A 12,355-nucleotide genomic window follows, 5' to 3' on the forward strand; every position below is an offset into this window, starting at 1 on the left:
GTTTTTTTTAGAAGGTGTTGTTGTAGAAACTTCAAAACAGTCTTATTCTATTGGAAATTCAAAGGGCTAATGCCCTTTTTAAAAGTCACAAGTGATTGGAGGGCAACTAGCCCCCCTCTACGCCCATCATTCCCCCAAACATATCCAATCAAACTTTTGAGATAGCCATTTTCTCATCTTAATTGATTTCTAGATAGAAAATATTTTTTTAAGGAGGAAACTCCCCCAAAACTCTCAGGGCATAGGTTTTAAGTTATGCCCTGGGAGCATATCAGATTTTTATAAAAGGTGTTGTCGTAGAAACTTCAAAGCAGGCTCATTCGATTGAAATTCAAAGGGCTAGTGCCCTTTTTAAAAGTCGAAAGTGATTGGAGGGCAATTAGCCCCCCTGCCACGCCCGGCATACCCCCAAAAACATCCAATCAAAATTTTGAGATAGGCATTGTGTCAGCGTAGCTGATTTCCAGACAGAAAACATCTTTTTGAAGAGGGCACTCCCCCAAAACACTCGGAGCACGGGTTTTAAGTTATGCCCTGGGGCCTATAAGGTCTTTAGAGAAATCACCGTCTTAGAAATTTCAAAACAGGCTCAATCGATTGGAAGTTCAAAGGGCTAGTGCCCTTTTTAATAGTCAAAGTGATTGGAGGGCAAATAGACCCCCTCCACCTCCATCATTCCCCAAAACACATCCAATCAAAATTATGAGATAGCTATTTTGTTCAGCGTAGTTGATTTCTAGATAGAAAATGTGTTTTTGAGGAGGAAACTCCCCCACAATCTTCAGTGCAAGGGTTTTAAGTTATGTCCTAGGGGGCATATAAGGATTTGATAGAAGGGATTGTCTTAGAAACTTCAAAACAGGCTCATTCGATTGGAAATTCAAAGGGCTAGTGCCCTTTTCAATAGTTGAAAGTGATTGGAGGGCAACAATCCCCCCACGCCCATCATTTCCCAAAACACATCCAATCAAAATATTAAGATAGCCATTTTGTTCAGCGTAGTTGATTTCCACATAGAAAATATATTTTTGAGAAGGACACTCCCCCAAAACCCTCAGGACAAAGGTTTTAAGTTATGCCCTTGAGGCATATAAGGTTTTTATAGATGGCGTTTTCGTTAAAACTTCAAAACAGGTTCATTCGATTGAGAATTCAAAGGGCTAGTGCCTTTTTAATAGTTGAAAGTGATTGGACGACAACTGTCCCCCCACACCCATTAATCCCCCAAACACATCCAATCAAAACTTTGAGATAGCCATTTTGTTCAGCGTAGTTGATTTCCAGATAGAAAATATGTTTTTGAGCAGGACAGTCTCCCAAACAACCCTTAGGGTAAGGGTTTTAATTTATGTCCTGGGGTATATAAAGTTTTTATAGAAGGCGTTGTCATAGAAACTTCGAAAGGGACTCATTTGATTGGAAATTCAAAGGGCTAGTGCCCTTTTCAATAGTCGAAAGTGATTGGACGGCAGCAAGACCCCCTCCACGCCCATCATTCCCCAAAACATATCAAATCAAAATTTTGTGATAGCCCTTTTGTTCAGCATAGCTGATTTTCAAATAGAAAATATGTTTTTGAGGAGGACACTCCCCCAAAAACCTCAGGGCAAAGGTTTTAAGTTATGCCCTGGGGCAATAAGGTTTTTATAGAAGGTGTTGTCATACAAACTTTAAACTACGCTCATTCCATTGTAAATTCAAAGGGCTAGTGCTATTTTTAAAGTCGAAAGTGATTGGAGGGCAATTAGCCCCTCCCCCACGCCCATCATTCCCCTAAGCACATCCAATCAGAATTTTGACATAGCCATTTTGTTCAGCGTAGGCTAGTTGATTTCCAGATAGAAAATATGTGTTTTAGGAGGACACTCCCCCACATTCCTCAGGGCAAGAGTTTTACGTTATGCCCTTGAGGTATATAAGGTTTTAATAAGAAGGTGTTGTCGTAAAAACTTTAAAATAGACTCATCCGACTGGAAATTCAAAGCGCTAGTTCCCTTCTTAACAGTCAAAAGTTATAAGAGGGGTACTAGCCCCTTTCCCACGCCCACAATTCCCCCAAACACATCCCCCAAACACATTGAAAATTCAAAGAACTAATGCCCTTTTTAATATTCGAAATTAGTTGGAGGTTAACTAGCCCCCTTCCCAACCCCATCATTCCCCCAAACACATCTAATCAAAATTTTGAGATAGCCATTTTGTTCAGCGTAGTTGGTGTCCAGATATGAAATATCTTTTTGAGGAGGACACTCCCCCACAGACCTCAGGGCAAGGGTTTTAAGCTATGCCCATGGGGCATATAAAATTTTAATAAAAGCCGTTGTCGTAGAAATTTCAAAAAAAGCTCATTCGATTGGAAATTCAAAGGGCTAGTGCCCTTTTTAGTAGTCGTAAGTGATTGAAGTGTAACTATCCCCCTCCCCACACCCATCATTCTCCCAAACACATCCATTAAAATTTTGAGATAGCCATTTTGTCCAGCTTACTTGATTTTTAGACAGAAAATATGTTTTTGAGGAAGATACTCCCCCGCAACCCTCAGTACAAAGGTTTTAAGTTATGCCCTGGGGGCATATAAGGTTTTTATAGAAGGCGTTGTCGTTGAAACTTCAAAAAAGGCTCATTGGATCGGAAATTCAAAGGGCCAGTGCCCTTTTTAAAAGACGAAAGTGATTGGAGGGCAACTAGCCCCCCCCCCCACACCTATCATTCTCCTAAACACACCCAATAAAAATTTTGAGATAGCCATTTTATTCAGCGTAATTGATTTCCAGATAAAAAAATATTTTTGAGGAGGACACTCCCCCACAACCCTTAGAGCAAGGATTTTAATTTATGCCCAGGGGGAATATAATATTTTTAGAAGATGTTGTCGTAGAAACTTCAAAAAAAACTCATTCGATTGGAAAATCAAAGCGCTAGTGCCCTTTTTAATATTCGAAAGCGATTGGAGCGCAACTAGCCCCCCCCCCAGCCCATCATTCCTCCAAACACATCCAATATATATTTTCAGATAGCCGTTTTGTTCAGCGTAGTTGATTTACAGTTAGAAAATATGTTTTTGAGGAGGATACTCCACCACAGCCCTCAGGGCAAGGGTTTTAAGTTATGCCCTGGGGGCATATAAGCTTTTATAGAAGGCGTTGTTGTAGAAGCTTCAGAAAAGGGATCATTCAATTTTAAATTCAAAAGGCTAGTGCCCTTTTTAATAGTCGAAAGTGATTAGTACTATTTGTTGTTGTTGTTGTTGTTTAGACAATGGCGTTTTGTATCGAAGAAGTTGTCGTGGGAACTTCAAAAGGGGCTCATTCAATTGAAAATAGAAAGGGCTGATGCCCTTTTTATTAGTCGAAAGTGATTGGAGCGCAACTAATCCCCCTTCCACTCCCACCTTCCAATTTGCCCATTATGTTTAAAAACTCGATGTTGCCTTAAGGTTAAATCAAAATGCACTGTGATAATGCTAATTCCCAATAAGGAATCTCAGTAGTATCTCCAGAACAACTAAGGGTATTATGTTCAAACTTTTGAGGCTAGTTCTGCTCTTAACATTTAACCAAATCAAAATAGTGTAATTGTATCCAAGCTATCAAAGAAAGAAAACAGATTTTTTTCGCGAAAGGTATCAAGTTTTCAATTTCAGGTCAACTAGAGGAGGTATGAAACTAAGTTAAACAGTACTATTTGTGTCCAGATTTCTAAAAGGGTGTATGTTGTTTAAATTCCTGAAAATTTTTCTCCAGCATACAAATAGCAGGCCAAACTATTATGTCTTAAAAAATGAAAAGATTTAAAGAGTTATTTTCTTTTTCCCTGAAAAGACTATGTCAATATCAAACGTACAGAAATCAATTTAAAAAACTTTTTCGAAAAAATAAGTTTTTCAAAGAAAAGTGAAGAACTCCATTAAACAAAAATGAGCAAAAATAAAATCAAATAATATACCAGGCTCGAAACTACCTCAAATCAGCATTGACAAATAAATGAAACCCAAAACGAACAGAAATTACAATAAATTAACGAGTCAAACTCAAAACGAGAAGAAATTAACATAAGTTGTGTGCAAAACCCCTATGGCTTCCCAAGGCCAGAACAAAATTTATACTTTACTGAAAAAATACAAATGAATGTACATTGTCAGTTTAATATGCATATGCTGATATTTAGTAATCAAAATGTTAAAATTATTTGATTTATTAAAGTTATTAAAGCAAAAACATTTACATTTTTTTTCAGTAAAGTGCAAATTTTGTTCTGGCCTTGGGAAGGCATAAGGGTTTTGCACCCAACTTATGTTAATTTCTGTTCGTTTTGAGTTTGACTCGCTTATTTATTGTAATTTTTGTTCGTTTTGGGTTTCATTTATTTATCGATGCTTATTTGTGGTAGTTTCGAGTTTGGTAGATTATTTGATTTTATTTTGCGCTATTTTTGTTTACTGGAGTTCTTTACTTTTCTTTGAAAAACATGTTTTGTCGAAAAAGTTTATTCAATTAATCAGTATAAACGTAGTGCATTTTTGGACCTTAGACCTTAAATCCTCTGAGCCAGGAATGACTACGAACCCTCGCCTGACATTTTAGCATACCCTTAGTATTATTAGTTAAAGGAACTGTTCTTCTAGTATTAAAAATATACACATAGTCATTTTTGGAAATTAGACCTTACATCCCCCAGAGCCAGGAATGGCTACGAAGCCTGTCCAAACATTTTAGCGTACCCTTAGAGTCCTTAGTTAAAGCAGCTGTACTGGTAGTATTAATAGTATAAGTTCAATTTGAATTCAATCCAATTAAATTTATTACTTACTATAGTAATTGCATAAGTACACCTAGGAACTAGAGGTCAGGAAAGAACAAAATACAATTATAACTCGAAAATATAACCACAATACGAGAAGAAAGAAACAACGTTTGCACAATTATCTTAAACGTAATTTTCTCCAAACTGGAATGTCTTGTATTTTATTTAAACTCTAAACCATTAATAATAATATTGAAAATGGGGTTCTAATCTGATCCAACATAATTAAGACACTAAACTAGATAAAATGAATAGAAAAAGCAAAATGAATAAACCAATAAAAAAACGAAATATATCAAGACCTAGAGAATATTGTTCTGCAAAAGGAAGAAGAGTTTTTTAATAAGAGAAAGTTCACTGGGAATAGATTTCCAAAGAGCAATTGTTCTGTAACTTGGTGAACTCTGAGCCACAGAGGATACCCTTTTAGGCAACCAAAATTGGTGAACAGAGCTCCGAAGGAAAGTCTGGCACTTACGCATTGAAACTCGATTGAAGTAGGATATGATGTTTGGTGGAAGTGAAAAATTGATATCTCGATGAGCTAGTTTTAGGTTTTGCTTCCTGATGACCACATCTAAGGCATTTAGACCAGTTTCACTTTAAAGATCAGCTGTAGGATAGAGTCTGGGAAGGCGAAAAGTTGCCTTAACCGCTCTATTCTTTGTTGTTCAGAATTGCCGAAGGGAAGAATGGCTAGTATTGCACCATAGAGAGCACCGCTAAGAAAGATAAGGAAGGAAAAATACACAGTAAAGAGAAACCATAACATCGGGAGAAAGAAATTGATGGGCATGATGAACCATAAACACTTGTCGAGAAATTATAGAACGTGTATAGAAATATAATTTTTGAAAAAAGAAAACAGTGAAATTACACACCAAGAAGCTTAATACAAGAGCACTGGGGAACTATATCAGCACCATAAAAACAAAGATTGTTGGGGAAGGTTCAGACAGGTATGGGGTTCGAAAATAAATAATGGTACTCTTAGAACTTTCCAACAGCATCCCGTTCTGCTCACACGAATCATGCACATGGTTGAGCAGGAGCTAAACCTTAGCCATAGCAGATGTTAGAACATCTAGCAGCCACAAAAAATTACTATCTTTTGCAAACAAAGCGCTGTGGGAGTCAAGGCTGAGAGATGGAGAAAGGTCACTAATATAAATAAGGAAGAGGAGTGGTACCAAAATTGGACCACACTGCTTTGTTTGCCTTTAGATAGATCAGCTAAACCAGCTAGATTAGCAGATTTCCCATCATAACACACGAACTGTGATCTACTAGACTGATAAAATTTTAACCATTTAGAAGCAATTCCCAGATGTCCATGTAGAGAAAGTTTTTCCAGCAAGACAATATGATCTACCATATCGAAATCCTTAGAAAAATCAAGAAACAGTCCTAGAACACACCGACCCTTGTCTATGTTAACTCGCACAAATTCTGTAACGTCAACTAGAGCACAAGCCCTAGAGAGTTTAGGTCAGAAGCCACACTGGTGATCAGACAGAACAGAACCACTTCTTGTTAAAGCTCCAGTAGACAGGAAAGAAAAAAAACAGCTTACGCATAACTTTTTCAAGCAATTTTGGAAAAACTGGGAGATGTGATATAGGTCTATAATTTGAAACAAAGCCAGGGTCACCCTTCTTCAAGCGCAGGATTACTTTTGCTATTTTAAATGAGTCCCGGTAAACAGCTTTTGAGAGAGATGGTTTAAGAATATGGGTAAGAGGTTCAACAACACAACCAGAAACATACCTAAGTACATGGTTGGTTAGTCCAAGCACGTCAGCTGTGTTACTACTACTTAAAGCAGAAATAAAATGACAGATCTCCATGCTAGAACACGGAGTTAGAAAAACACTTCTCTCAGCTGGTGACGATTTACCTGGTTTAGGAAAGGAAAGGATCTTAACAGTTGGTGGGGTGATAAAGTAAAAAATGAAGGCTTTAGGTACAGCTGCTTTTTCCATAGTTGAACCATTTTCATTCTTGAAGGTGGTAGAATGTTTTTTGTTTGTTTCCTATGATATAAAGCTTCATTAGTTACACTCCAAAATTTCTCTAAATTACCTTTGCGTTCCTGAATTTTAAACAAAAAATAATTCTTCTTAGCTTTTGTAATTGTTGATGTAAAAAATTCTTATAATACTTAGACTTTAATAAATCATCAGGTTCAAGGCTTTTTCAAGCCAAATTGAAAAAAATTGACTTCTGCAGTGTCAATTTCACAAGACTAGGTGACATCCAAGACATCTTGGGTTAATATTTACTTGAAGATTTTGCAAGTGAAATTTGTTTTTCGATTATTGTTTGTAACCAACTCATTAATGTGGCTGATGCCCAAATAACATCTTTCAATTTCAGTATAGAACACCAATCACTAGCACTAAGATCAGACACAAGATCACGAATATCGCACCGACTGTAAATTCTTGTATAGACTTACCTTTGGTATCCTCTCAACTCAGTAATTTTATTTTGGGAACAAAACAATAAACTGGAAAATGGTGAGAAAGATCAGAAAAAATAATACCAGAGGAAAATTTAATAAATTTTTTAGAAGACAGAAAAATATTTCAATCAGGGATGCAGAAGATCTGACTGGATGAAAACGAGAAGGAAAGAAAATGTAAGAAAGAAGTCAAAAAGAAGAAATTGATTCAAAGAACAGCCAGACTCACACCCGATTTTCAATAAATTGCAGTTAGAGTCTCCAAGCATAAGAACATTTCTTGAAGCAAGCTTATCAACTGAGCAAAGTTCCTCAATTAATTCAGCAAATTTCACCTTTGGGAAAGGTGGAGGCACATAAAATAAATAGATAGTATCACAACTTAGTGTATTACAGGACAGGACAACTACCAAAGAATACACACTTCTATTATTCAGAACCGAACTAAAAATCTGCTTAAGATCTGAACGTCTCATAACATTAAGATTGCTTCTGACAAAAAGCTTTATACCACTAGAACACTTAGTTAGAGATCTAGTTGTGCGTTATGCAGTAAAATCTGGTATGTGATACACGGACATATCATCACTTGAACACATCCAGGTCTCCGCGAGACATACTACATCATAAGGGCAACTATCACCACCAATATAATATAGAAGATTATCCCATTTTTACCTTAAACATTGCACATTCAAGCTAAACACATTAAAGTGTTAAGTACAAGATATTGAAGGCAGTAATTTTTCAAAATAATGTTGATAAGAATGGTAACAACAATCAGACTGGTGGAGATATTTCAACAAAGGATCATTGTCACTAACAGCACTAGAAACAAAAGGTGAATCGAAAGACACTGAATCAAGAAGAGAAAGCTTAGTTAGAAAGGAAAAAGGAACTGGAGAATCATCCATTCTCATTATCCAATAGTAGGAAAATTGGTGTAACAGAGCTTGCGAAAGTAAATTAAGCCAAGGTTTAGTCAAAGGCTCATTAATGACCAAACCAGATCCTTTCAGGTCCTTTTCATGTTTTAGAAGCCGGAATTGTACTTTCGGGTTGCAGAAATCATTAATTATTCGTCGATTTTTGTTACCAACTCATTTTCCATTACTTTTCACAAACACGATATAATTGTTCAAAAGACTATTTTCAGGAAACTTATCTTGGCAAAATGACAAATCTAAATTTCAGGGTTGTCAAATATAGTATCCTCAGGTAATCAAAAATATCGAGTTGATTATTTAATTCCTGCTGCTTAAGTTGATCAGTTTGAGCAACAACATGATCAGCAAGCTTTTTTTTTCAATATTTGCAACTTTATATAGAAAAGTCCATTTCCTGAAGCTGTGCACTGACCATGTGTTTAATGTAATCTTGGATGAAGCTTGATATATGAGTGTTTTTACTCTTTTTATTGTTGAATATGCTAGCAAAAGTAAAATGACCCCAAGAGTACCATTGTTGTAGTATAAATCCCAAGGAATTGTCGACTAATCCATGAAGGGGATGAGATGTTTACAACATATGAAATATAATTGAGAAAATTCAAGTTGGAGTAACAGTTATGCTTTGCAGCAAAAGTGAGTATAATGCATGTACATGGACTATAAAATAGATTAAATGTAGTATTCAAATATTTTGGAGACAATAATCTGAATCAGTATTTGAAAAAAGAGTGAGATTGTTACTATTCGATTTTTGAACATAAAAATATCTCGATATCGAGAAAAAGTTTTTTTTTCTTTTTGGATATTTAATTTGGATACCAATTCTTTCTTTAGGAAACCAACAGGCAACAAGAAGGTACTCCGTCTTGGAAGAATCTTCAATCTTTGGCTTTGTTAGTTAGTCTCTAATCAGCAGTGAGAGGGTCAGTATTAAAAAATTAATCCACTTGAGAAACCAAAAATCACATGGAAACAAAACCATCATTTCAAAAGTTATCTGGTCAAAAGTAAATATTTACTCAAAGAATGGTTGACTATCTCATGAAACAGGACTCCATGGCCATGGATTATTACATAATACTTTTACATCATGGGCTAAATGTATTAACTCAATTTATTGCAATACTAATCGAAACGAAACAAAATGATGTTGTAGATTTGCTTTTGAGCACTAACTAGACATTCAAGTACAATTATCTTAAACATAATTTTCTCCAAACTGGAATTTCTTGTATTTTATTTTAATTCTAAACTATTAATAATAATAATATGGAAAACGGGGTTCTAATCTGATCCAACATAATTAAGACACTAAACTAGATAAAATAAATAGATAAGGCAAAATGAATAAACAAATAAAAAAACGAAATATATTAAGACCTAGAAAATATTTTTCTGCAAAGGGAAGAAGAGTTTTTTAATGAGAGAAAGTTCACTGGGAATAGATTTCCAAAGAACAATTGCTCTGTAAATTGGGGAACTCTGAGCAACAGAGGATACCCTTTTAGGCAACTAAAATTGGTGAACAGAGCTCCGCAGAAAAGTCTGGCACTTACGTATTGAAACTCGATTGAAGTAGGATATGATGTTTGGTGGAAGTAAAAAATTGACATCTTGATGAGCTAGTTTTAGGTTTTGCTTCTTGATGACCACATCTAAGGCATTTAGACCAGTTACACTTTAAAGATCAGCTGTAGGACAGAGTCGGGGAAGGCAAAAAGTTGCCTTCACCGCTCTATTCCTTGTTGTTCGGAATTGCCGAAGGGAAGAATGGCTAGTATTGGCCCATACAGAGCAGTGCTAAGAAAGATAAGGAAGGAAAAATACACAGTAAAGAGAAACCATAACATCGGGAGGGAGAAATTGATGGGCATGATGAAGCATAGACACTTGACGAGAAATTAGAGAACGTGTATAGAAATATAAGTTTTGAAAAAAGAAAACAGTGAACTTACACACCAAGAAGCTCAACACAAGAGCACTGGGGAACTATATCAGAACCATAAAAAACAAAGATTGTTGGGGAAGGTTCAGACAAGTATGGGGTTCAACAAAGCACTGTGGGAGTCAAGGCTGGGAGTTGGAGAAAGGTCACTAATATAACTAAGGAAGAGGAGTGGTCCCAAAACTGGACCACACTGCTTTGTTTGCCTTTAGATAGATCAGCTAAACCAGCTAGATCAGCAGATTTCCCATCATAACACACGAAATGCGATCTACTAGACATATAAAATTTAAACCATTTAGAAGCAATTCCCAGAACTCCAAGTAGAGAAAATTTTCCCAGCAAGACAATATGATCTACCATATCGAAATCCTTAGAAAAATCAAGAAACAGTCCTAGAACACAACGACCCTTGTCTATGATAACTCGCACAAATTCTGTAACGCCAACTAGAGCACAAGCCCTAGAGAGTTTAGGTCAGAAGCCACACTGGTGATCATACAGAACAGAACCACTTCTTGTTGAAGCTCCAGGGGACAGGAAGGAAAAAAACTATCTTCTGCAAACAAAGCGCCGTGGGAGTCAAGGCTGGGATATGCAGAAAGGTAACTAATATAAATAAGGAAGAGGAGTGGCCCCAAAACTGGACCACACTGCTTTTTTTGCCTTTAGATAGATCAGCTAAACCAGCTATATCAGCAGATTTCCCATCATAACACACGAACTGTGATCAATTCCCAGAACTCCAAGTAGAGAAAGTTTTCCCAGCAAGACAATATGATCTACCATTTCGAAATCCTTAGAAAAATCAAGAAACAGTCCTAGGACACAACGACCCACGTCTATGTTAACTCGCACAAATTCTGTAACGCCAACTAGAGCACAAGCCCTAGAGAGTTTAGGTCAGAAGCCACACTGGTGATCAGACAGAACAGAACCGCTTCTTGTTGAAGCTCCATGGGACAGGAAGGAAAAAAACTTCTTATGCATAACTTTTTCAAGCAATTTTGGGAAATCTGGGAGATGTGATATAGGTCTATAATTTGAAACAAAGCCAGGGTCAACCTTCTTCAAAAACGGGATTACTTTTGCTATTTTAAATGAGTCCAGGTATGCAGCTTTTGAGAGGGATGGATTAAGAATATGGGTAAGAGGTTCAACAACACAACAAGAAACATACTTAAGCACATGGTTTGTACTACTTAAAGCAGAAATAAAATGACAGATCTCCATGCTTGAACACGGAGTTAGAAAAACACTTCTCTCAGCTGGTGACGATTTACCTGGTTTAGGAAAGGAAAGGATCTTAACTGTTGGTGGGGTGATAGAGTAAGAAATAAAGGCTTTAGGTACAGCTGCTTTTTCCATAGCTGAACCATTTTCATTCTTGAAGGTGGTAGAATATTTTTGTTTGTTTCCTATTTTATAAAGCTTCATTAGTTACGCTCCAAACTTTCTCTAAATTACCTTTGCGTTCCTGAATTTCAAATGAAAAATAATTCTTCTTAGCTTTTCTAATTGTTGATGTAAAAAATTCTTATAATGCTTAGACTTTGATAAAACATCAGGTTCAAGGCTTTTTCAATCCAAATTGAAAAGCTTTGACTTCAGCAGTGTCAATTTCACAAGGCTAGGTGACATCCAAGACATCTTGGGTTAATATTAACATATAAAGAAGAAGATACAAGTTCTTGGGTAACAATCATCTACATTAAAAGCAAATATGGTTTACCAGCAGCTCGCTTCCATGGAGAAAGTCAGGAGCACTCACTTTATCGATGCCAGAAGATACTTTATATCGTAGGTGTTGGATTGCTCGTAGTACAGAATCAGCAGAAACAACAAAATTGTCGGTTAGACAACTAGATAGAAATTTATCAAGCTTATCTTCATATTCGGACTGTAGCGTGGCATCTGGAAAAGAAAATTTAGCAGAGAAGTATGGATTCCATTTGGAGTCAGTAATAGCTTAAGCAGATAGGTGGGTGCTAGGAGGATTTCTTGATATATTTCTCCAGAAGGAAGTTTGGGACAGAGAAGCTTGCTGGGACGTCTCTTTAACTATCTGGTTCATGTGCATAGCTGGCTCTCTTGCAAACTCTCTTTTGGTAGAAAGACGAATGTCAAAAACCCAGCCAGAGCAAGAAAAGTCACACTGGAGCCACAAATGGCACCAAAATTTGGATTTTCTCT

The 12,355-nt window shown here is 36.5% G+C and overlaps 1 protein-coding gene across 1 annotated transcript in view; it reads right to left on the reverse strand.

Annotated features, from left to right (window-relative positions):
• The window catches only part of LOC148953645 (uncharacterized), a 102,954-nt gene extending 90,905 nt beyond the window's left edge, over positions 1-12,049 (reverse strand). Inside the window, exon 1 of the mRNA XM_089086752.1 lies at positions 11,895-12,049. The gene's annotated coding sequence lies outside the window, so the exon portion shown is untranslated. The remainder of the gene's footprint in view (positions 1-11,894) is intronic.
• Positions 12,050-12,355: the final 306 nt, after the last annotated feature.

The sequence above is a fragment of the Artemia sp. Qi Xiang Cuo genome, chromosome 3 (assembly GCF_049724085.1).
Source record: "Artemia sp. Qi Xiang Cuo chromosome 3, ASM4972408v1, whole genome shotgun sequence".
NCBI lineage: Eukaryota > Metazoa > Arthropoda > Branchiopoda > Anostraca > Artemiidae > Artemia > Artemia sp. Qi Xiang Cuo.